The sequence below is a fragment of the Pinus tabuliformis genome, chromosome 7 (genome assembly GCF_031772625.1).
Source record: "Pinus tabuliformis cultivar Carrire ecotype Pingquan chromosome 7, CPIR1, whole genome shotgun sequence".
NCBI classification, from domain to species: domain Eukaryota; kingdom Viridiplantae; phylum Streptophyta; class Pinopsida; order Pinales; family Pinaceae; genus Pinus; species Pinus tabuliformis.
In genome coordinates, this window is record NC_142293.1 from 1,552,165,741 (window position 1) to 1,552,184,147 (window position 18,407).

An 18,407-nucleotide genomic window follows, 5' to 3' on the forward strand; every position below is an offset into this window, starting at 1 on the left:
GCTTTACTTGGCATCAAATTTGAGTTCTTTATAGGAGCCTGTAGCTCTTGGGGTTGGACCCAACTCGAGTGCTAAGGCCTCCTTTATGTATTGCTATTTGTTCTTTATGCATTTGCAAAATCATTTCTGTTAAGTAGATTAAATCTTGCTGATTAACTAGGTCACTGTTGATGATTAGAAAGACTTTTGATGTTCAGATTTAGTTGATAGGTTGTTAACAGGAAAAGCTTTAGAAAAAGGGCCATCAAACACCTCTGATTTTACCTCTCCCTCAGTGGGATCAGGAGCTGGGATCAAGGTGACCTTGCTGCCCACAAAAACACTGACTTTGCTTTGCCATGCAATCACTAGTGTTTGATTTTCATTTGTAGAAGTTGGTTACAAGTTCAGATTTTTGCTTGCTTAGTTGCATCCGTTAATATACATGGTTTCCTTGCACATAAAGCTTCTGTTCATTCTCTTTACTGTTAGCTAGATCAGATTAGGTTAACATAACTAGGTCTTTGATTTCTTGCAAGCCTTTGTTGGATCAGTTGGAAACACAAGTTGCAGAGCACCTGTACCACTTCTCTACCTGCCCATACTCCATCAAACCCATCTGCTCCATCCCTCAACTTAGCTTCTTGCCTTACATTTGCCATTTGCTCACATAACCCTAGTTTTGGTGCATCATTGCTTCAGTCCTCCTCGAACAAATCCATCCATCTACATCTTTCATCAACTCCATCCACCAATTCTTGGACCACCTCCAACCCTTATCCTACCTCCATACCCACTCCTTCATCTTTCTCCCTCCATCCATCCTCCAAAACCCCATTCCTAAACATCCTGTAGAAAAATTACAGACATCCTGTAGAAAATCACAGACATCTTGTAGAACCCTTGCAGACTTCCTGTAGAAGCTCACGAATGAGGTTTCTTGATAGCCAAACTCTGTGAAACTCTCTTGAAGTGTGTTAGGGACCCCTTAGGCCCTCTCTGAACCTTCCCTACCTCCTCCAAGCATTTCCTCTCGCCAATCCACCTATGCACAGTAAAAACAGTAAAATCGCATGCATGATAATTCTGATAACTTATTCAAAACTACAAAATGATGTTTTCTTTAGATAGAAGTAGCTTAGACACATGTATTTTACCTTCCTATAAGTAATGGCATCTCTTTCAATAGTTTGCATCCTCTTTTTCGCATCAGTAGGACTAGTTGGTAAAATTAGGGTTTGCTAGGGTTTGCGCTTTCTTTCAACTTTTCAGTTTCTTTTCGCAAGCAGATTAGCTTCCTTCAAGTTAGCTTCCATCCATCAGTCAACAAGCTTCTTCTCAGAGCTCATAGAAGTTGGCTTGAGCCCCTAGCGGACTTGTGCTAGCTGACCAAGTGATAGCTGCGGCAAGAGCTAGTACTTGTGCATACAACGCTGTCGCTTCCAAGTTTGTTACGAATTACCGGGTTGATAAAAGTAGAGAAGGGAGCCCCAGGAGTTGCAGCATTATTGCTGCAATACTGGAGCTCACTAGCATGCGAAATTAATGAGACAATAGTTAGCTACATCTGGAGGTAAATGTAAAGAGAAAACAATAACAGACAACTTTCTTGAAATGAAACTATCCTTATTACACACAACCCATCTTGGATTTCTTACCTGTTCTGGGGATATAATCTTTGTATGATTATGTCGAATGGACCTCAGCTAGGAGGTGTCCACCAAGAAAAGCAGAGAGTTAGAATGGAACAGTTAGCGAGGTATAAGTGGAGGTTGAATATAATCATAAAATGCATGAGAAGAACCCACAAGGGTTGCTAAATAGAGGAGGGCGTGAGTCCCTGGTTCATATCCAATTAAATCCTCCTTACATCCTTGGTGGAAACCTGCAAAAGCCAACCAATTCTTAGACACCATAAAGAAGGAACCAGATAGAAAAACAAGAAGGAAAATGGAAGACAACTGCCATACTATTACTTATGCTTGTGAAGACCCTCGAACCTCAGTGGAGAAACTTAGCCATTTCATCAAAAGAGCAAGGTAAAACCCTTCAAGAAACCAGGGGTTCCCTTGCACGAGGGTGGCCAAAAATTTTCTCCAAAACCAAAAACATATTTTTTGTTGGTTATACCAAGTGGGAAGAGTAAACGTAGTGTAGGCCAAGCTCGAAATGTAGCTAAGAGTCGCCAAAGGGAGAGGCATACATAGCATGAAACAATGTTCTTGGGTTTGGCATAGGACAACCAATACCGTTGATGTAACCACAATACATATAAACCCTTGAAGTCACATCCTACAATAAATCTCGAGGTAGCCACAAGTACCGCTGAGGAGAAAAATATCACATGGGTTAGGTGACATGGTGACCTTTGAATGGCAGGAGGTGCAGTGTACACTGGTGGTGTTGGCAGTGAACAGGTTGGAGCCCACAAGGAAAAGGAGGTAGGGTGATGACCAAAGTAACACGCCAATTTCATATCATATTCAAACACGCTAGGTAGATTAGCATAGGGTAGGTGGAAAAGTGGGTAAAGCCCTAAGGTCCACAGTGAAATAAACATCGCCATAGTCATATGTAAGTCAGGGCATAAACAAATTTCACCTCCTAATCTTATATAAATATATAGCGAAATGTAATAATGGATATAAATGATATTCATAACCACCTATGACTCCTTGAAATTCAAATATAGGATGGAGGTCTAACACAAAACTTGAGGTTGGGGAATATGGAAGCCCTTTTAAAGAACTAAAAGGAAAATAGTTGCTAAATTATCTAGGTTACAAGAATATATAAATTAGTTTTATGCGATAGGGAAGTTTATTCATTGAGCATGATAGGAATCACCCCATAGAAATAATCCACCTATAATGTGTACCCACTTATTAGAAGTATGAACTCTGACATAGAAAAAGAAATATTATGACCATGTGCATTACACAAAACATTTGTCAAACATATTCAAGATGCATTTCACTTTCATATGCGTATACGTTCTCAATATTTTAATAGTGTAGGAATGTATGTCCTGTTAGTTTCCATAAACCATTTCTATGCATTAAAAGTAATATAATAAGTAAAACAAAGTTTCCATAATGTCCTTTTCCCAAAATAATAGTTAAGAGATGTAACACCCCTATGCCTATCCTTTGTAGGGAGTCATTATTTTTAGACATTGAACTATTATTAGCTTTAATGGTGAGGGAAGTCATGATGAGGCTTAGGTGATGATGTAATTATATTATTATTGAGTTAATAAATAAATTGTTGGAAATATGTAGGAAAGAGAATTAGAGTGTAGAAGACTTCTTGATAGCTTAGAAAAATCTATGGTGGTCAAGTCCACATAATTGACCTTCCATAAAAGTCTCCTAAAATTCCCCTAGGAGAAAAAAATAAAAGAAATTAAATTAACACAATGGGGGAGAGATATTATGTTAATCACTTAGTTGGAGAGAAATACTAAGTGGGGTGGAATAAAGAAATGCGAGAGAGAAAAGCGTGCTTTAAAGAAAAAGAAAAGTATCTTTTTCGAAAAAAATCCTAGGCAAAAGGTTGGCAAACCTAAAATTAGGACATTGCTAAAAATCTGCTCGGAAGAAATCTATAAAAAAAACTACCTAGGAATCAGAAGGTTGTTGATTCCTAGGGATAATATTTTCTTAGCTCGCGGGGAACTGCTAGAGACAGTTTAAGGCTAGGTGATACTTGCTTAGTTCCTAAAATTTCCCCAAGTATTCTGCTATAGTTAGGCAAGGTATCTGTTATATTTTTCATATTGTTGTTGATATAGATTTATGTTAGGATGTCAGTTATAGGTAGGTTACATAATAATAGTCTGCAGAAGGTTAGTTTCTTTTATATATATATAATTTATTTGTAAGTAAACTGAATTAAGGAGAGATATGATATTTGTATGAATATAGCTTACAAATTGCATGTTTATTCCTAGTAGCAGATGTCCTAGTAATTGCATACTTGTCTATCCTCTCAAGATGTTTTACATGATGCAACTTACTGACAAGAGTAATTATTAGTGTAATTATAAGTGCGTTCCTATATAAAATAAACATTGCTTAAAGGATTTGAGGACAACACAAACCTTTTCATGGTATATTATAATTAAATTATTATTATGTATAGAAGAATCAGAGAGGGGTAAATAGATGAGACTCTTTGGTTCTATTTATTTCTCATAGAATAACTCTTACTTTAAAAAAATTATTATTTCTGAATTAACAATAATATGTACTCTAATCGTTTTGTTGTAGTGGAAATGAAGAAAATTTAAACAAGTAACCATTAGTGTACAAATAAGCGTGGACTACAAAAATCTTAAATATCAAGGCTTCTATTTATGAGTCTCACTAAAAAGGAAGAGGAGCATAGTTCCTTATGCAAGACATTCACATTGAATTTAAATTATATATGTTCTTTCAACTTGGTTTTAATCATACAAATAAAAATATAAATGGTTGATACCCTTTATACTTAAAAGGGGTATGCTAGAAGTGGCTAAGAAGGAGAATGAAATGAAACAAGGTTAATAATTAATTAGTGGAAACAAGAAATAATTCTCTTGTATATCAAGTCCAAATGAAAACCACTGAATAAAATACCACGATTCGATAGAATTTACCTGTATCTATGAAATTCCGATAATAAGAACATTCTGCATAGACTAAATAATTTAAGAAAAAAAAATTAATAGAATATGAAGAGAAAACTCGAAGATCGAACCAAAAGGCTACAATAATGTTATAGTGAGGTTGTTTACCACATGCAGACAAGTGTGTAGGTGTGGGGCGGAAAAATCAATTAAATTATTCTTTGTGAGGAACATACACTCTATTTAAGGATGCACGCATAGATGAAAATTTTATTTTAAAGGTGGTAAGTACGCAATATGTTATAATTAAAACACAATTAAATTTACACCAAGATTAAAGAGTGGCACACAGAGAGAGAAACCTCATACTTTCCTATAGCCAAGTTGGAAGTGATTAGGAGAATTAGGATGATAGAATTCAAGTAACAATAAACCAAGTATAATAGGAAATTATTCGCTAATGTTTGGGTTGCATACATGCTGGAGGAGTTATATACACAAGCAAAATCCTTTATAAATGAGACAACATCACTTATTGATCAGATTTTCTATAATTGGAAGTAATATTATAGCTAATTTCATAAAACTAATACCATAGCTAATTCCTTTAGGTGTGCAAATGCATATTATTTTTCTCAAAAGAAGGTTAACACAATCAATATTATGCAATTGCACCTTTCTTTTCGCCAGGAATACAATACCAAAACTATACCTTTCCATGCATGCAAGTGTATATGTTTCTCTAAAGAATCTTCTAAAGGAACCTTAACACAATAAAGCACACTATTACCAATTTTCCTCTCCAAAAATCTAATTCAATAGTATATACAAGGACATGTTTTCCTCTTCTCTTCATTTTGAGGAGTTCTAACAAAACAAATACTTCCTTGCATATATATATATATATATATATATATATATATATATATATATTTTCTAAGGAATTTAACACACTAATTATTCTTTTTCCAAAAATTAGCTAACTCACTCGCTATTAGGCATGCAATACAAAATATTTTCTTATCATTTCACACATCAAACAAATTTGTCATATTTCCTCAAGAAATAGCGTGAATAACAAATCCTTCTCAATTAACAAAAGCAACGGTCTTTTATGCATAGGTTTTGTGTGAACTCTTTCTCAAAAAAGCTACTCACATACTATTATTTCCAGTAGCGCAAATATACTAGATATTATTCCTATGCACATAAACACCTATTCTCTTTAAGAGTCCAATGTTTCTCTTTAAAAAAATTTAATGCATATGCATCATGATAACATCATTGATAATCTTTTAAATGAAATAATTTAATTCATTTTCAAGAATTATCATCATAATTGTTCTATTTTTGTACATGCGAATAACTTATCTCTTTTCAATAAATATTAAACTTAATAGTTATTTGTTAAATATCAAACTTAATAGTTATTTTTTGTGCATGGAATTAGTTTATTTATTTTCAAGAACATTAACACAATGTTTATCTCTATATGCACATAAAAACTATTCTTATCTCCCTAACAAATCAAATGGAAATACTTTGTTTTACTCTATTTTTCCTGTTTTAGCCATAAACTTTGGGCACCATTTTCGAACATCTAGAAACGAAATTTTGAAAAATAAAAGAGGTTTTTGTGGGAATCTGTTAATTAAAAAAAACCTCTCTTTGGTTTTACGCAGGTGTCATGGTTTGGAAGATTCCAATGAATCTTTGCAACCCATGTTTCTAGATTTAAATATTAAATAATTTCTTAATTTCATTTAAATATTAAATAATTTCTTAATTTTGTCATCAATTTTGGATACATTTTTCGACATCCTGAAAACATTTTTTCAAACCGGAAAGAGGCTTTTGGCGAGAACGAGCTGATCTACAAAATTCTCTTTCAGTTTTTACAAATATATAACAATTTGGGAGATACGAAGACATATTTGGACCATATTTTACAATAAACTATGCAATTCACACAATTATTTAGCCATGAAAATATTTTAAAAATTCAATGCATATAAAATCTTTTAAGAATTCAATGAACAAAGCACTTATTCCTCTATGCATGAAATTACATTGAGGTTTTCCCAAGAGAATAATCTCGACTCTATCATATGAAAATTTTCAAGCAAATAAATTCGATTCTTATTTGTTCATGCAACATATGAAAACACAATAATTTTCAAAGAGCATATTTAGTTATCTTTTAATGCATTCTTGGAATCCCTCCTTCCTCTCTCTTGGCTCCCTTCTACATGTATTCTATCATTAGTTCTCATACGTTTACAATAAGTAGAATTAAGAAAATGCAATAGATTTTTTAAATCCTAAAAGAATTCCATAAATCAGATTTGTACTAAATTCTAAAATCACTCCATAAATGAGATTTGTACTAAATTCTAAAATCACTCCATAAATCATCTATAAATCACTTCATAAATCATATTTTTCTAAATTCTAAAATCAGTCCATAAATCATCCATAAATCGTATTTTCGAAATCAATTTGCTTTTGACTTATGAACAAAATATCACTTATCCATAGGTTTTCTAAAACTATGACTCATTACTAAAAAATATACCAACTTGGAAATACAATTTATTAGATAGAAAAATATAAATTATTCTCAATATAAGAATTAACAATTAACAATATTTAATTATTCAAAACACTCATTTACTAGAGTTTTTACTATAGGTTACTAGAGGGATATTACAATGTTGTTGTGAATCTACACTACTTATATTTAATATTTATTTATTTAATTAAAAAAATTCAAATTATATATATTTATATATTAATTCATTAAAAAAATATTAATTTAACTAATTATTTATAATTATAAATATTAATATACATTTTATTTTATTTTATATTTATTAAGTATTTAGAGGTTACAATTCCAAGAGTTAGCTAAATTGATAAGTTCTTACTGTTCAAAGTACCTCATTATTAAGAAGTTACCAGGTCAATTCATCTCAATACTCTTGGGGTTAGACTTGAGTTAGGCTTTATTAATGATACAAACATTTTTTTGAATGTAAAAGTTTGAAAAAAATAACAACCATTATATCCAACCACAAGAGATAACTCCAATTGTTATCATAACATAAATTACATTTATTAATTAATTTAAATAAAAAATATAATATACATCACATAAATTATATCCATAAATAATATTAATTAAATTTCTTAATATAATATACATGATTTTTTTTTTTTAAGAATAACTGATTTTTAATTTAATTAATAAAATAAAATTATCCTAATAAATTAAATTTAATATATAATTATTTTTTATTTCTATTATTAGTTTTTTTATTTAATACTCTATTACCATATATGTCTTATAATGTTCATAGTATAAGTATGCTATTATATGTCTTATAATGTTCATAGAATAAGTATACTATTAAGTCCTTGCCCGAGTATATCTGCCTTATAACAAAGTGTATATATACATATATATAACTTAATTTTATATCCAAAACTCCAATACATTTTTTCCTAGTAAATTGTAAAACTCCTCACAACACGAATACATCTATTATCTTTTTAAAATTTAAAACTCCGCACAAAACAATTATATTTATTATTTTTTTAAACATTAATATAAATAAAAAATATATTAATTAAAATAATATATAAAATGCACATAAAAAAATTAAAGTCACTCTTTATTCATATCGATATCGAGATTCAAAACATAATGTGAAAATCTCCAATGAAAATTTATAAAAACAAAATCAAATATAAACTATTTGTTTGTACCAAGTAATATCAAAATCGCAACTGTAGAGTTAAAACGAGGGGTTCTTTATTTGAGATCGTTTACCTTTGAACGTAGGATTGAAACGAAATGCTGGTGCAGTGATATCATACCCTATAGCACGTGAACTTGTGCATTTGCCACTAGAGATCTGTAACCACTAATTCACATTAGACCATGTAATTCCGATTCAAGGGTTTTTAATGCTGGGCGTGGTACGCAGAAGATCATCGTTATTCCGCTCTTGGTTCTCTGGGGAGGCAGAAATGCAACTGGGCACAACAAAATTTTGAGCCAATTACTCGGGCAAGCAATGAGGGGCTCACCCCATCCAAAGTCCACTTGGTTAAATGCCAGCCACCTCCAGTCAGTAAAAACTGTATCTTCAACACTCAGAGGCATTAAAGTAAATTCTGAAGTAATATCGCATTCACTTCTGCTTGTTTCTCTTGTTCCTGCATGATTTTGTCATTGTCTGCTTTGCAACTCTTTATTTTTTCCTTTAGGCTTCTCAATGTGTTTTCCAAGTCAAAAGAATGCCCCACAACATGCTCCTCATTTGATGCATAGGGATATTCTATGTAGTCTACCACCTTGCTATCCATTTGATCTTTCCCTTGTAAGGCATACTATGTTAGTTAAACAAAAACACCATAAATCAATGTACCATAACATAGTTCGGGGATGATACCTTGTCTGCAAGATCATCAAATCAATGTGATACATGTATAACATAACCATAATGACATATAGACATATATCAAATAAGTGCAACAACGCAAAACATCATTCTAACTAGGGTCCAGTCATTAATGTAAGGCCATATCAACAATGCATGCTATGACCTTCAACATGACAACAACCATTACTCCATTGTACACATTGCCTCATGCGACTATCAACATGTATAAACAATACTTAATCAACTACACATACACATAACCGCATGTAGTCGAGCATAAGCGATCAATTCTTGTAATCAACCTACAAGATTGATACATATAATCAAATAACCAAGAATGCAACCCAACATACAAAGATGTAATCAAGATGCATAATCATATAACCAATCATATACTCCTGACGATGCATTCCATAAAATCGACATCAAGTTCCTCATGATAACCTTACTACAACCATGATCAATATGATGCAATGCAACAAGCACATGGAATGCAAGTGTAAGAGACACACATGCAACTAACATGCATGCATGGCCAACACATTCACTCATATAAGTAGTATCAGATATGACCCAAAGAGAGTGCAATCCGCTCTGATACCAATCTGTAACCACATGTGGTTACAGATTCAACGAAAGAGAGTGCAACCACGCTCTGATACCAATCTATAACACCCCCTCCTCCTAGGTCCACCCAAGCAACCAACCAGCTAGGGCAACCATGTGATGAGAGAGGTCACTATAAGGGATTCAATCTCCTTGGTGACCTTAAGGAAATGGAATTAGTGGAACACTTCAAACAAACCTATCCACATTAGCAACAAAACCCTTAGGACATCCTGTCCTTGAGTCCCACTGATGATTTAAGCCTTTTAACTCAAAGTCACTCTCATGTTATAGGAAAAACAATGACCAAAAGCCAAAGTCGCTCCCATAGGCCTGTGTGACAACGTCCGTGGACTCTTTTCAATAGACCTGTGTGAGCAACCCCAAGATTTGAGCCACTTTTTTAGCCTAGAATCCCGACGTCTGCCTAGAACATGTTACAACCTCCAGAATCAATCAAAGGCATGATGACAAGATAAACAAATAAAAAATCAGCCTTAGGACTAAGCTTAAGCCTCCCCAACCGAGACTGACATTTTGTCAAACAATTGGCATCGATGCAACCTAAAAGTTTAGGATACAAAACAAAGCGTAAATGACTGAAAGAACTTACGAAACATAACTAGAAGGATCACCTCCTTCTCCATTGAACTATTATATCATCAATTAGGTCTTGCATCCATCCATTTAATAGTTATAAGTAAATACATGAAATAACCATGGGATAAATCAATCATTTAACCATGCTTATAACCAACATTAAACCATGTAAATACTAGAGATATGACAACCATTAAATTCACATATAAACAAATGCAAAAGTAAGAGAACTTAGCTTTCATTAATGGTAGGCAAATTCGACCAAGTTCAAGACTTCCACGTACCACCCGACCATAGACATGGCTGAACCAAATTTTCTTTTCAGCCAATCACCCCCATGCCATATTCCAAGCATGAATGCGAGGCCTCATAGAAAAACCAATCCAACAACAACCAAGGGAATCCAGAGGTTAACCCGCCTCCACCCTCATCAAACTGTGATCACACCAAAAACGGTGCTCCGATCACAACCAAACCAAACTTGGAATTCCATTGAGAATCCATCACTATCGTTGAAGAATTTTTCTTCTCCTTGTCTCTCAGGCTTTATCAAAATCCAAACCAGATCACTAGGCCCTAAATTGAGACCAGTCTCTAAAGATTTACTGCAATCCAAACCCGAATCACTAGGCCCTAAATCAAGAATTCTGCCTCAGGGTTTACTGTGTATCCTGCCAAAACCGGTCAAGGGATTCCTAGGCCTTTGGGAATGGAACTTGATACCACCTTCGCCCAGGATTCTAAAATCCATTCGGAAAACCAAAACTCAAAACCGAAATAAACATTCCAACACCATGACATTTGGAAAAAGGAAAGGCTAGGCTGAAAACCACTGTCATAACTCGGAAAAACCATGCCACCAACAATAAGAGAACCATACACCAACATGCAAAGCCATGCATGTCTAAACCAGCTAAGAAATCCAACATGCAAAAGGTTACTTGCAAGTATTCCTGTTGAAGCTGCTTAAATCCTGCTTTCCTTTCCTTGATCCTTACTTTCCTTCGTTTCCATTTGCTTTCTTTTCCTTCCTTGATCCAAAGCTAGAGTGCTCCAAAAACTCTAAGTGACCAAGAGTAAGAGAGAGAGAATAATGAGAGAGCTTCAAGCTTGAACTAATAAAATGTCAGAAAAAGATTGCCAATTGATCCTCAGAAGCCCTTTTATGAATGAGACCTTTAATATCTTCATTTTCCATTATTTTCCTTCAATTTCCTCCTCAGATACAACCTATGACCTTTCACCTTACTTTTCTCCTAATTTCCTTTATTTTCATAAATAAATGTGTCAAAAATAGCTTTTTTCTTTTAATGTCTTTTCCTTAGCCTTTGCCAAATTTCTTTAGCCAAAACACACATCCAATGATGCCCACTAGGATATTTTTGCCCAATATCCCCTTTATTAACTTTATTACATGAAGTTTTCATACGTTTGACCATGTGTGCCTTCTTATCTCTTAAAGTCTAGATAAACGTATGCCTTCTTATCTCTTAAAGTCTAGATGACTTTTATTTTAATTCAATTAGATAAATCACTCATTTTTTTAGTGTCATGTGATCTATTTAACATCTCCATAAACATATGTTTATTCAATAGTGAATTAATAAAAAGTTCAAAATCTCTCTTCTCTTTACAATTTGCATTGGAAAATACATACTTCATTCCTACAATGCTTCTTATAATAACCACATTTTCCACAATAATAACACTTGCATGTGAAGTTTCCCTTTCTTTTAGCTCTACCTCGTAACTCTTACTAAGAGCTTCATTAATTATAAGGCTTCCAATGGATTTGTTTCCTCACGATCAATTTACCAAACGTTGTTTACATTGTTAGTGAAATGAATTTGTTTATAGTTGCTATAGATAGATGTGTTAGTGTCGTACGACGGATTTTCCATATTCTGGAGTTTTCCCGTCAAACTTCCCTACGATTGAAAGCTCAGTCATCGATTTGTTATGCCGGTGTTTGATACAGAGTGTGAAACATCAACAACCATAACAAACTAAGTTGAAAATACATAGATTATACGGTTTACATGTAGCATAGAGTCAACCCAGAAAGGTAAGATTTAGTAGATGATAAGTGGGTTTGTAAGGAAACTTAGAAACTTAAATTGACCATTGTTGAGGAAGATAGAGGTGAAATGGGTTTAGCATAAAGCAACTTTTTTTAAGTAATATTAAATTATTTTAATTTAATAATATATTAATTTAGATTAGAAAATAAATGATAATTAAAGTTTTAATGTTAAATTTTAAAATGATAAAATTCAATTTTATTTAAATAAATTAAAGTTAATGAAAAAATATATCCATGGAATATAATGTAGTTAAATTTTCTACTTCTTTGAGATATTTTATATTGATAATGTTGTGATTCTAAATTATTTATTTATGATATTTTTTATTTAGTTAATTTTAATTTTATTTTTGATATTTTTTATTTATTTAATTTTAATTTTAAATAAATGATATATATATATATATGATTTGTTAAGTATTTAAAGATTACATTTTTTTTAGGATACAAACATAATATTTATGAACTTAAAACTTATTTGAGTGTAAGAATTTAAGAGAGATGACAACCATTCTTTCCAATTATTTTAAGTAACTTTAATTAATATCATAGCGTAGATTATGTATATATATAATTTTCATATAAAATGAATTACTATTATTTTAATTTATATAATAAAATGACTTTATTTATATTAAAAATTCAAAAAATTTCATAAAATATATATATCATAACAATATTTTTCTTTTTTTTTCATATTCTTAATTTAATTAATAAAAATAAAATTATGATATAATAAATTGAATTAATAATTATTTTTAATTTTTTATATTTAATACTCTTAAAATATCTACTTTATAACGCCCACAACACTTGGAATTGACCATGAATAAATATACTCTTAAAAAATCACTAATTCAAATCCCATATATATATATATATATATATATATATATATATATATAACTATAACTTTACATCAAAAAACCAAAATTTTTTCCATAATAGATTGTAAAACTCAACACAATTATATTTATTATTTTTTATTAATATTAATATAAATAAAAAATATATTAATTTATATAATATATGAAAGAGTTGTGTTTAGTGTGATTTTTTGGAAGTTTTTCCAGTGAGTTTTTAGGATCTATCTATACAATCCAAGTACCCTAGGATTTTTGAAGGCGCTGAATCCATATATACAATAACACAAATCAATATTTTACCTTAATTTTTTCCCCAAAATTCCCACATCAAAAAATCTCACTAAAAACAATTCCATATATAAAATCCACATCATAAAATTGAAACTCTTTATTTATATCAACCTCGAGATTCAAAAATTAATGTGAAAATGTCAAATGCAAATTTATAAAAACAAAATCAAATATTACCCAGTAATATAAAATCACAATTGTAGATTTAAAACGAGGGGTTGAAACTCTTTATTTATATCAACGTCGAGATTCAAAAAACAATGTGAAAATCTCAGATGCAAATTATAAAAACAAAATAAAATATTACCCGGTAATACAAAATCACAATTGTAGATTTAAAGCGAGGGGTTCCTTATTTGAGATCGTTTTACAACAATAAACAACTGGTAAGCTTTGCTTTCTCTGATTGATTAATAATAAAACTATGCTGCGTTATTGAAACAAAACGCCGGTACAGTGATATCATACCCATAGCAAATGAACTGATGCATTTACCACTAGAGATTTGGAACCGCGGATTCGCATTATACCATGTCATTCGTTTCAAGGGCTTTCAATGCTGGGCGTGGGACGCAGAAGACCATCGTTACTCCGTAACTGGTCTTGGGGGAGGCAGAAATGCAATTGGGCATAACAAAACATTGAGCCAATTATCCGGGCAAGCAATGAGGGGCTCGGCCCAAAGTCCACTTGTTAAATTTCAGTTATTTTTTGTCAGTAAAAAAATATATTTTCAATTTTATTTGTGATATATAATAAAAAAGTTCATTAGAATTAGTATTTAGTGGAGGACAAAGAATTTTGTTGCTCAATTAAGAATTAACTCGCATCAATTTCGGTGTGAAACACCATGGTGAAAAAGATTTTAAAAAGTTTGGGAAGAACAAGTGTATACATTTTATCCGAAAAACATTTCATTTTGAAATATGCTATAATTTCTTGACATTGTCTTTTAGTGAAGGGATTGTTGGAAACTTAAGCTAACTCATCAATTTGAAAAAAAAATAAAATTGAATTACAAAAAATGAAAAACATAAAAGGAATAGTCTCATAAACTATTTTTAATCTATTTTAAAATATCATTTGATTTCATTTCACACACCCAACCTCTAAAGGGATTTCTTGGCATGAGCGTTTCATTTCAAGGAACGCGATGCCCGATCTCACGTACTCCTCATTTACAGCTAACTTTGCCTCCTTTATCAACTTTACAGAATGCGAAAGGGATCCATTAACAACCTCCTCCGCTGTACTGCCGTTGATCTCACGTACTCCTCATTTACGGCTAACTTTTCCTAATAAATGTTGGGTATTTTTACATGGAGAAAATACCAAAAACCAAATGTTCAAACACACAGAGGCAATGTTCTGTTTTACTTTACTCCAGGGTCTTTTTGTGCAGAGTAAGACTAATAAAACAATTTTACATACTGCTGTAAAAACAAAACTTACAGACTTACAAAAACTAGCTCCACCATTTTCTTTATGCACTGCTGTGCAAAATCACACATGGTTTTTCTTACACCTCTGTTTTACAATGCCTCACAAAACCATTACAACTCTGTTCTTGTCTTTTTACACACTGCTGTGTGTTTTTCCTTTTACTGCACCATTTTTTACTTTTACGCTGCTGTGAATACATCTTTCATATTTCCTCCCGTGTGCCATACACGATAAAAAAAAGTCAACACATAAAAACATAGAGCACATTTTTTTTAGGTGGCTCATATACATATGAAACTTTAATACAAAACATGCATATTAAAAACATACAACTAACACACATAAAAAAACTTTACGTGCCGTAAAAAAAACATAAAACGTATACCATATGGGACATATGCCCATAACCAAAATTAAAGCCCTCCACCAAAAAACTACGAACATCATTAAAGACATTTAATTCCCTTCTCGGCGGTCAACAGCAAATCTTGAATTTTACTCCACGCATGAGCTTTAATGTTTGCCGTATGCAGGTTTGGAGCAGCTTCGGACAATCAACGGTTGAAGAAGGTGGAGCAGATCGAACGGCGGATAGCAATATCGGAAAGCCAACATATGCTGAACATTAACACCCGAGAGAATGACGTTGGGTTACGTCAGGGGTGAACCACGTGTCAGCTCTAAAATTTCTCGGGTTCGATCATCGGAAAATCCCTTTTGCCGGAATGTGACCCGAGAGCTCTCCGGCGAGTTTGTTGACCGGTTTCTGGCAGCTGCGTTGAAATTACGATTTCAACAATAAACTTTAGAGCATGTGAAAGGGATAAATTAACAACCTCCTCCACTGCACTACTGCTGATCTCACGTACTCCTCATTTACGGCTAACTTTGCCTCCTTTATCAACTTTACAACATGCGAAAGGGATCCATTAACAACCTCCTCCGCTGCACTACTGCTGATCTCACGTACTCCTCATTTACAGCTAACTTTTCCTCTTTTATCAACTTTACAGCATGCGAAAGGGATCCATTAACAACCTCCTCCACTATACTGCTGTTGATCTCACGTACTCCTCATTTACAGCTAACTTTGCCTCCTTTATAAACTTTACAGCATGGGAAAGGGATCCATTAACAACCTCCTCCGCTGTACTACTACTGATCTCATGTACTCTTCAGTTACGGCTAACTTTGCCTCCTTTATCAACTTTACAGCATTTGAAAGGGATCCATTAACAACCTCCTCCGCTGTACTACTGCGTGCACATGCCACGTACAGACCATTGCCGTAGTATCCCTCTGCGAGAGGGGGATCGAGCACCCTCCTCACCTCCACTGGGAAGAGAAACCTCACAACATGATTAAGAGGACTCCCATAACCCTAGTTCTTGCTCGCCATGCGAACGCTGCCAAAACATCAAACGTTCTACAATGCTCCTCCAGCTCCTCCATTGTGAGGACCACGAGCTGCAGGGCGTGCGGATGGGTGAGCTGCGGCCACGGTGGAGTCACATGAAGTGTTTTGGAGTTATGCGATGGAGAAATGATGAGTTAAGCTTGTATCGGGTAGGTGGTCCCGGGGTGCCCCACACGATGGGCGGGCCGACGGGTGGACTCACTGAACGATGGGGCGGCCAACCATGGAGATGGGCAGGCCGATGCGTTGTGGAAAGGGTGAAGCCGATGAGAGGAGTGTCTTATGGCAGGTCGGCTGAGCACATAGACATGGTGTGCGAAGAGTATAAGTTGGACGAGTTTTGGAGGAGTTCAACACAAGTTCGATCAACGAGCTCACAAGGAGTTCTGCGGTTGGACGAGGTGGAGGGCTCTACGACGAGCGACCGAAGTGCAGGTGCAAAGGTGACAGCGGCCAACTGCAGGTCATGAGCCCGCACGACGGGCGAGTCGGAGGAAACAACGTTTGACACGGTCGGTGTGCACGAAGGTTGGTCGGGCGAACTGTGGAGGGTGTCCGCTGAACGGTGCGTGCAGCGCCCGGGCAAGCGTGCACGAAGGTAGGCTGCGCAACCCGCGGAGGGCATCTGGTGCACGAACTCGTGCAGCGCCGGGTGATCGTGCGGATGGGCAACCCAGGTAGGGCGCACCGTGCACGACGAGTTGGTTGACATAGTGAATGTGCGAACGGGTGACCCGGGTAGGGCGCGCCGTGCACGACGAAACGGTGGAAACGAAGTGTGGTGTTTTGGGTGGTCAAACCGGAGGTCGTAAATGGGAGTCGAGTAGGCGGTACTATGTGTGGCCCACCGAACAAAGGAAGGTCGAAATTGTGAACGGTAGTTTGGGTGAGAGGTGACACGGGTGTGTGTGTGCCCACCGAACGAAGGCATAGTTGGGCTAAATGATAATGTCGGGTAGGGTAACACGGTTTGGGCGTTTGCTAAAAAAACGGTGAATGAGCCGGGTAGAAACGTGCGACAGGGGAACGAAGTGTTGGGCAAGTCATGCGGTGACCGTTCAGAGGTGTCGACGAGCTAGGCAACTGAGTTTTCCAAAGTTGTGAAAGTTTGGCTAAGTGTAAATTTGGGGTTTCCTCCAAGATTTAGCTTATGTTATGAAAATTGAAGATTATACATATATTGATTTGGGCATACTCACATCAGGGAGTTGCCCCTCCCTTTATACTGTTGTGCAATTGTTCATGTTATTGCTGTTTATGATGAATTTTAATGGTTTCATCGTGTATAAAGGATAAACTAATACTTGGTAACGAAAAATAAACTAAGTACGAACGTTAGGCATAGTCCATGAACATAAGTATTGGTGAAAAGAAAATGTTCGGTGGTGCCGCACCTCGCTATAGTGCAGTTGGAAGATTACCGCCAGTGTAGGGGCGTGACAAGTGGTATCAGAGGTGGTGTATGACAAAGCGCTGATAACACTTTCACTTCGTGATAAGTGGTATCAGCGCTGATTCAGGTGAAGTGCAAGTGAAGGAAGTTGATCTCACCGACAGGTGGAATCAAGAGCTGGCTCAGTTTTGCAGGGAGAACCTGATGAATGGTGAAGAAATATGAAGGGTGATTCAGGTTGCAGGAAAGTGAATGGTAGAGGTGGTGGAAGAACCTATGGGAGGTGAATCTAGCCATAATGCAGGTGAAGCTTTCCGATACAAAGTGTTGGAACAAATGAGTAGACGGAGTTCTGAATGGACTTTGATGAAGACCGAGAACATGATGATTCAGAAAGTTTGTTCGAAGATCAAAGAAGAACTTGAAGAACTCAAGGGCCAATACGAGGATGTTGAAGATGTGACAACGATGGAGGATGAACTTGAGATTGGTCAAGTTGGGCCAGGATCATGCAGTTTGTAGACATGGATGGATGAGGATAGTCACATGGAGGAGCCTCATGATGATGATGTAAGTACTATTAATACTTGTGTTTCACTTGAGCATTTGGTAGATGAACCGTATGCAGGGAAGAACAAAGTCAGTTTGCTGATGCAAGGGAGCATCTTACCA